This window comes from Charadrius vociferus, unplaced genomic scaffold, assembly GCF_000708025.1.
Source record: "Charadrius vociferus isolate BGI_N301 unplaced genomic scaffold, ASM70802v2 scaffold267, whole genome shotgun sequence".
Lineage (NCBI taxonomy): Eukaryota > Metazoa > Chordata > Aves > Charadriiformes > Charadriidae > Charadrius > Charadrius vociferus.
In genome coordinates, this window is record NW_009649458.1 from 1185324 (window position 1) to 1194409 (window position 9086).

Here is a 9086-nt window from a genome sequence, read left to right on the forward strand (position 1 = left end):
TAGGGAAAATCTTAGACAGCTGCCTGGAAAATTCTGAAACACCCAAATATTGTTCTTTTTCTGAAGTGAAATCTCTCTTTATGCTGCCACTCTTCAGGCAGCGTCACATACATCCAGCACTTGGTTCAGAACTAGAATTCTGTTCTACAGTAACATTTCCTACACTTTTATCAACTCCAGCTAGATACTTTTTGTTTGTTTCCTATGATTTTGCGTGTACCTTGTGGCATGGCATAATGCATTTAAACTGTCAACAAGATAGCAGTGTGCTCAGTGACAAAGATTCTAAATTAGTTGACTGGAAAAGCATGGAAATTTAGTAGTGAAGAGTCCCCCCTCCCACAGGGACTGGCAGTTGGAACTGAATGGATGAAAGGGGCTGCAAAGAGAGGAAAAAACTGGTAAGCTGAAGAAATAAGCATTAGTTGTAAGTGCTATAATAGGCCTCTTGTGCCCCAGAATAGCATAATTAATGAGTCCTAATTTATTACCCTGGCTGGGTAGATGGGTCAAATTCTTATACTTAAAAAAAGATAAAAATGTTTTCATTTAGGTGGAAATGAAGCAGCATAGATTTTAAAAGTGGCAATAGTTAGAGCTGGAAGATTTATTTATTTATTTTCATAGTTAATTCCCCGGAAAATGTGGTTTCAGTCATGTCTAAACTATTTGCTTCAAATTTGCTGAATAGTTTTGGCTTGAAAAAAATCAAAGGAGGGGATAAACTCTGTGGAGGAAAGTCCCCAATTACCCAACAGCTCAATGATCAGAGCATTTACTTAGGTAGCAGAGACCCCTCAGCGGAGGCTGTTTTGAGACGGGCTACGCTCGATCCTGCCTCTTACACTTTGATTTTGTCCAGACGGAGAGGGATGGGGACACACCTCCCATGGGAGCGTGCTGGTTCCCAGGGTGGGAAGCCATCATTCTCATGCTCCTCCTCACTGACCCAACGAACTTGGTGTCTTTGTGCAGGGCAACAGCTTCAACGCCAGGAAGAATTTCCCCTTTCTCCCACTTCAGGGATCCCCAGTCCTTTGACAGCTTCCTCAGAAGTAGAATTCTGCTTCAAATTCCCTTGGACAGAAGTAGGGTTTCCTTATCCTAAGCATCTGCACGCGATGAGATAAAAAATCAGACTGCCTCTCTTCTTTCAAGCATCCAGAGCAAATATTCTACATTGGGTCAAACAGAATATTTAATGGTCCACACAAAGAAATACCTCCAGGTTGTTTTCTTTCAGCAAGGAAAAAAAGACAGTTTGGTTATGTCCAAACTGTGTTGGTTTTTATTATATTCATGGTGGGTTTTGAACAAAAATGCAACCTCCACAAAGTCTTTAACTGGTTGTGAAATAGTTTGGTTTCACTTTCGTCCAGGCTGCGCTACACTTCTTACAAACTATTACGTCTGTAGCCACAGAAACAAAGAACTGAAAATGATGTTGAGGGCTCCCGACTCCATCCCTATGATGCCCATCGCCACATCATACAACCCTTTCAAAATGCACTGACCATGCTGCAGGTACTTATTTTCTTGCTGGCTCTACTCAGATGAAGGTTGTACCAACCCCCCATCATTTATAGCTAGAAACTTTCTTATTTCCCATCCAAGTCTATTTGTAGCCAGTTTACATGCATACGTTCTGCCAGCACTGTTCTGTAACATACAGAGCTCAGTCTCCTTGGTGTTGATTTCTTTGGCGTATCTACAGACACCACCACATTCTCAGTCACCCCTCCACTGGACTTAGCAAACTGAGTTATTCAAGTCACCCCACATAAAACAGGCTGCCTTGTACCTTTACCTCTGCCCAATTCCCAATTTCAGTTTCTCTCCTCCAATACAGATGACTAGAACTATTTTATGTTCCAGCGGTGTTTTTACTTGATCTTGCCCTTACCCTATATTATTTGAGTATCTTTGTTAAATTTTATAATACCATTTACCTTTTTTTTTAATTCTACATTTCCATCAACTAATGGAAGCCTGAAGTACTTCTCCTCAGCTGTTTCCAAACGGTAAGTTCCCACATTCTATCAGAATTTCTTACTAGTTCCCAAAGGCACACCCCTCTATAGACTGTACCATTTAATTCTATCCTATTTCTATCGTTCCCATCATTGAGATAATCCAGATCTTCCGAGCAATATCCCAACCCTCAACCCTCTATCAGTGTTGTCTTCTGACTCTGTGCCAACAGCCAGCGTCATCACCACACTCCCTGATTTCATGCTGGTAAACAAAAAATTGAAATTTCAAAATGTTAAACTGAGCCCAGTCCTCGTAATTCCTACCAATCCAGATCTCCAGCGGTTCAAGTAATACCCTCCTATTTCACCCCATGGAGCATTGCTGTCCTATCTATAGTTAGTTCTTTGTAGTTTAGGAATAGTATGTTACCCTCCGGAACGTTTTATAGATGGATCTCCCACAAAGAATGTACATGAAAAGTTCCCTTAATAATTCCCATTAACTCCAGCCTTACTGTATCAAATTATTTACTGAAGACAAGGTAAACAAGATCAGCTGCACTTTTTTTTTTTCCCATTATTTTATAGCTGTGATTAGTCCAGCTATAATGTACATTTATGCTGTTTCCTATTTTCTTCCATATCTTTGTTATTTGCTGGAAATGTGCTTTTAAACATTGTGTGCTGCTGAGGTCACAGAAGGAGTTTGATAACTGTCATATTTGTCTCCTTTTAAGATACAGATTTATACTTACTATTTTCAATCATACAGCATCATCCTGGCAATAGTAATTTATTTGAAAATCACTTGTTACTGAAATTGAGATGCAGTTTTAGTAATTCCAGAATTCTGATGCTTATCTGACACTGAATTTGTTAAAATCTTCAAAGCTTTTCTTCCAATTTGGTTGTAACTACCAGTTTCATGACAGTTTTCATTTTCATACCTTAATTCTGCTCACCCACAGTGTTTTGTTTTAACATCACCCATTGCCAAAGCCTCATTTGGATTGGGGCAAAACTGAGATCACCTCTGTGCTACCCTCTTCACAGAGTTGTCCCGTTTACTACTTGAGAGTCAAGTCTAGTAACAACAGTTGTTAAACAAGACTGTCCTTCTTGTTGGACAAAATGAGGAGAAATAGGAAAATCATATTTTTTTCCAAACAGGAAGAAAAAATATAGTGTTCCTGGAGACTCTTTTTCTTTCTTTCCCTCCCTCTCTGTGCTGAGTGTTTACTTTGCTGCTAGACTCTGATGTTGTTTAAATACAAAATGATGTATTTCCTCCAAGAGCATAAACCCTTACCTGCAAAGCTATGTCTTCATAGTGTACTCACAATTGTTCTTATTCCTATTTTACAGCCCCTGCAAGTTCCCCAAGAGCAGGCACAGCCACCATAGTTGTTTACACCCCAGTATCAGCTAGACTGGCTTGTTTTCCCCACAATTAACAGTAGCTAAGTCTTGAGAAAAAGCAGATCGTAGGAATGACAGTACTAATACGGAGACACATAATGTGGGTATTCAGAGATGCACACAGAACTACAGCAATAATCATCTTTATTTAGCCTGTTCTATACAAGTCATCTTCTACTGGCATTTCCCCCTAATTGCAGGGAGTGTTCGGTGCCCAAGGTTTTACTGTCACTTTCCAAGCCAGTTCTTGCATACTTATGGCTAAAGGCCAGATCAAAAGCAGGATTTATTAGGTGCCTGCAACAGTTCTTATACCAAAATCCAAGGTCACAATCCAAAAATACTCCTCTCAATAGCCATTTAACTGCGAAGGTCACTAAGTTTGCTATCTACCTCTCTCCCTCCATCCTGCTGAGCGCTCTCATCAGTAGGCTAGAGAGCCTTTTCTTCCTGGCCTCTTCATCTTATTAATGCATTTTTACTGCATAAAGACTGCTTCAGCAGAATGCATCCTTAAAGAGGCAAAACCACACACAAACCTGGAAGACAGTGGCTAGGAACTATATTTGGAGCTGGAATATGCAGCATGAATTGCCCCAGGATGGAGAAAGGAGAATATGTATGTGCGTTCTCACTCTGCTGAAGAATTCCAGATAGGATCAGGCTGGACATGCCGGTTCAGATTATGTATCATCTGGGAAAACATAGGATTTGGGGCACACTTCTTGTAACAACTTCTGTTCAATACACAGTTGGGTGCTCCTTTCTAAAATGTCTGATTCTCCTCAGGTTTTCTATAAGGAGCCTATTTGCCCAATTCCGGACTTTGGGTTCCATTTTGGGAAGCAGGTATTTAAATGTTTCATTTTAAATCCAGAATAAACTATCATCAGAAATGCTTCTGTTCACATGGGTACCTGTTCACTGGAAACGGTAAGTACTACAGGCACACAAGCACGGGACTGAATCAACCCTTAGACCCCTTGTCAGAATTAAAAGGAGGCAGAAACAGAGTTGAGAAGCTATGGCTGACACTTCTGAAGGACCAACAGCTTTGTACCCTGCACGCTTCCAATTTTGCAACCTTTACAATGTGTCATGCAAAGGAAGTGCTGGAGATAATGCTCACAGCAGAAATAAGAGTGGCAGACATCCTCTTCTGCTCCAAGGTACTGTGAGGTATAAGCAGCCTTGGAGAGCAAGGTGCTTAGGTAGGAGGACGATGGGGAGGATTTCATAAATCAGAGCAGCCCCTCGAACTGGTGTGACTTACGCCTATAGGCCGTACAGACCCAAACTTAGCCTAAATGTAGAAAGCAGCAAAGGAAAAACTTGAGGTCACTTTGTCCTTACCCTCCAAGCTACACTCCCTGCAAGTTTTCTCCCGAGATTTACAGCAAAGAATCTGGCACATCAACATCACATAAGCATTTCAATTAACCCAGATTCACAGTTTCACTTCTGTCTTCCCAATGCATCCAAGAAGCTACGAAACTACCTTCTTAACAAAAGCAATGTTAGTTAGCTGGGGAGAATTATGAAACCAATTAGAAGAAAGGCAGGCAGAGACCAAGTCCTGCATTATCAGGACACACCCAGGCATTATGCAGCCTCTTTTGTTTCACACCTCTTTTTCTTGATCCTCTGGTATTTGTGTTCAAGATACTGAATTCAACACTGCACAGACAGCACCAGCTAATATTTCTGCATTTCTCAGCTATATAGCAGGACATGCTCTTTGAAAGAGTGGGAAGCAATGACAGCCGGCATACCTATCGGAGACAAAAATATATTCCTTCCCAAGCAGAAACAGTAGATGTAGGCTTTACCGATGAAGTTTACCATATGAAGATATTTTCTTTAACATTTGCTTGATTACTTTGGTTTGCCTTTAATTATACAGATGGCTGAGTGGTTTTGTAATTTTATAGCTGGCCTGTGCTAGTGATTGATGTGGTAGTGTCATTCTTACTGAGGGCTGGTTTGGAAATACATGGGGTTTGAAAAGCTGCTTGTATTTAAAGCCGCTAGTTGCAATGCAACAGATGCTGTACCATGAATTAAACGAAAGAATGTTAAAAAATGGGGTTTTGTGGACTTTACATAACTATAATATTTGCACCATGATAACACTAGAATCGAAAAATCAACAATGATTGTGGCTGACTTTGCAACTCCTTTAAAAACATGTGCTTTTATACCTCCCAGATACAGAAGTCATGTACCTTTTTTTCCCATCTGTTTTCATTAACCTAAAGTGAAGAATAAGGGGTTTATTTTAATCCAGAAAAATAATTTATTAACCCTTAGGCTGATTAAACACTAGCATGTGAGAAAGGAAAAAAAATACAAAAATACACTACACTTACATTTCTTTCTGTCCCTATTTCATATTTATGAATCTAAAAATAAAGAAACCCTTATGCTAGTGAAACAAATGTAAATTATTTTCTGAAAGTAGAATGACACTCTTTAGCTACAACCTCCAAAGCCTCAAGACCTCATTATCTAAAAAAACCACCTCTTGTCCTATTTCCATCACAACAACAATGATCAACTGTGACGTTCAAACCCTCAGTGCAGTGTCCTGAACGGCCCAGCGGGGAGGGATGACAGTTATGCACCTTTGCCCATAGCAGTTTGACACGACTTAATTTTGGCAGCTTTTAAAGACTGTGTATTTGCTTGGACTATTTGGCTTTTTTGTCCTTCTTACTCTGTCGTCTCAATTTGCTTCTCATTCAGGATGAATGAGAACTCACTTAACTTTTCTATGCATCTGTTTTCCCATACGGAAAACACAAAAAATGGACTAGATCCACATAAAATGCTAAACCTAAATTTTAGGGACCCTACCAATTGCTAGAAACAACTCCCCCATCAATAGTGCTGTTTCGCTCTCTGTACAATATATCCAGAGAGTAGGAGCCTAAGAAGAGGATCTGCAAAAGCCTTAACTAGCCAGCAGCAAGCACTAAAAACATAGCAGTCCTTTCTCCTTAAACAGATGCACAGATAGGTAACTTGGCTCCTTTTTCGTCTTTTGCAATAGCTAGCAGTTAAAGCATGCCTGAGGTCCAGAGCCAAATCCCCCTTCTTCCTGAGAAGGCTTGATCCCTATGGAAGTACCCTAAAGGAACCACACGAAGCTGGTGACTTTTAACCAATAAGCCCCGTTTACCAATTTCTTACAAATCTGGTTATAAAAATGCAGCCAGTTCGGAAAATGATCGACAGCGAATTCTTAAGTGCCTTGGGACATCCAAGACATATTTGGACCGTAGACACATAAAGAGTCAAATGGCATGTTGGGGAGTAGAGAGAGGGGTGAAGGATCCATCTGTGGACTCACAGGCTTAAAGCTGCAGCATGCACGCTGAAAGGCTTGGACTTTGCCTTACAAAACATGGCAAACAACATTTGACAATTCACTGCAATGCACTTCAAAACTACCATACGTGGACCAAGTAAAAACAGTTCTTCCTTAGACGGTCATTGTTAGGGATAGGTGTTATCCTAAGAGATATATGTCACTATAGGCTGAAAAGGTAGAACTGTAAAAAGGACGCAGAAGGTGGTGTTATTTTTCCTTTAGGACATCCATATCAAATTTGCTCAAATCACAAGTTAAAACAGTGTTTTTTGCAAATACTGAGGGCAGGATCTGACTTTCCGGGTACTATTTTGCCACTTAATCACTCATAACCAGCTATAAAGCTTCTGCTGTTAGACCTTAGCTGATGATTTTGTTGAGGATTTGTGTCACACAAAGGAATTCAGCTGACTCTGCCGTTGTCAATTTGTCCCTGTAACAAAGTAAAACTTGTTTCGTCAGTAAACAGATATGTCCTGAAGGCTGGAGGAACAGATCTATTGGGCAAGAATTTCAAGAAAGTACTGTTTCTACACAGTCACTTTTGAAGTCACAATCACACTTTTTTTTTGTATGCAAAAAGGGCTGTTATGCTTATTTAAGAATTTCTTTGTTATGGTCACTTAAATAGCACCGTGAACAATGTCACTAAATCATATAAGCTAGATAAAGTAAAGATTAGTTTTTACAAAGCTTATTCTATAGATAAGAAAAACAGGGGAAAGAGAAGCAGCTTGCCTGCAGCCTGAGCAGAAACTGAGAAGAGAGCTCAGATCTTCACATCACCTGGTGCTCGACTCAAAGCTCATTGAAATCACCCCAAAGATTCCTGTGAACATTAGCAAAACCCAGCGTGGGCTCCTTATCGATCACTGGAGACACATTCCCCTCGTGTGGTCTTTTGTCCAAACCTATTTTAAATCCCTTCTTAAAAAAACCCAAAACATTTCTGCTGTGCTGCTTACAAGAAATTAGCTTATGAGTAGGCTGCGTGTGAAGAAATCCTGTTTCTTTTAGATAATTTAGAGCTTTTAATGGTTGATGTGCTAGGCTGTGTAACTTCATGATCCTACTAGTACCCATGTCCTAAACTTAGTATCAACCCTACTAGCTGTTGCATCTACTTATTTGTCGCAAAGTAAACTGTTAGAGCAAATTATGTGATTTTTTTGTTGGTGTTACAGTAAAGCAGATCTTAATCTGTTTTGGGGATGAAGTGGTCCTACAATATAAATAAACATTGCCTCTCCCAAACAGATTTTTACCAATTCCTTCAGAAAACTCACAAACCCCTAAAAGTGTTCAGTGACAGAAGCGTGAGCCGCAGAGCCTGATTTGACTCTTCACAGCATTCACATGTGTGTGTGTTTCTGTCAGGTTTGGGGATTTTGATTCAGCACACTGTAAAACAGAACAGTTATGGGGTTTGTGTTGATATTCAGACCCGACCTTCCCTCAAGTTGGGGGTTGTTCAGTGCCAGGGCCCTGACTCAGAATATCACAGAGTGATCTCACTCAAAACCATGCAAGTGACTCACATATTTACTTGTCTTTCACTCCCTCTCCTTTTCCTTTCAAGTTAAAATATTTGCCCCTTTTTTTCTGACATCAGCTCACTAACATCCAGCTATCAGCTGAAAGTCAACACAATAAAACTGTAAACCTTTCCTCCCTGAGGTCCCTCCACCTCTGCAGATGGCACTTCCATGGTCTCTGTCACTGCCCAGTGACACCGGCCACATCTCTGGGCTGCTGAAACCATGGTTCGGCCACAACCTCACCACATCGTCCCATGGAGTGTTCCCCCCACCCGACTCGCCTCCTCCATCCCTGCAGCCACAACGCGAGGTGTTGGCAACGCTCTCCCTCCCCACTGCCGCCTGCTCTTGCCTGGGTCCCACCACAGTGCCCTGACCTCGGGACATGCCCACCATCCTCCACAGCTCGTGGAGGTTCAAGGCCAGGTTGGACGGGGCTTTGAGCAACCTGTTCTGGTGGGAGGTGCCCCTGCCCATGGCAGGGGGCGTGGAACTGGATGGTCTTTAAGGTCCCTTCCAACCCAAAACCATTCCGTGATTCCTCAGGGTCAAGGAGGGAGGTCTGCATCTCCCCTGGCACAGCTCCTCACTTTCAAGCTCTCCATTCTCCATCTCCTATGTGCCCTAAGCAGTGCTGCTACCTAAAACGCTGCTCACACACTTTCTCAAGTGTTTTTTTTTGGTTTTTTTTTTTTTTTTTTTTGTGCTTCACACAAAGCGGGCAGGATGAGGCCTCAGCCAAGATTCACCCAGCCACCACACGGCCCGTTCTCTCTCCGCCTG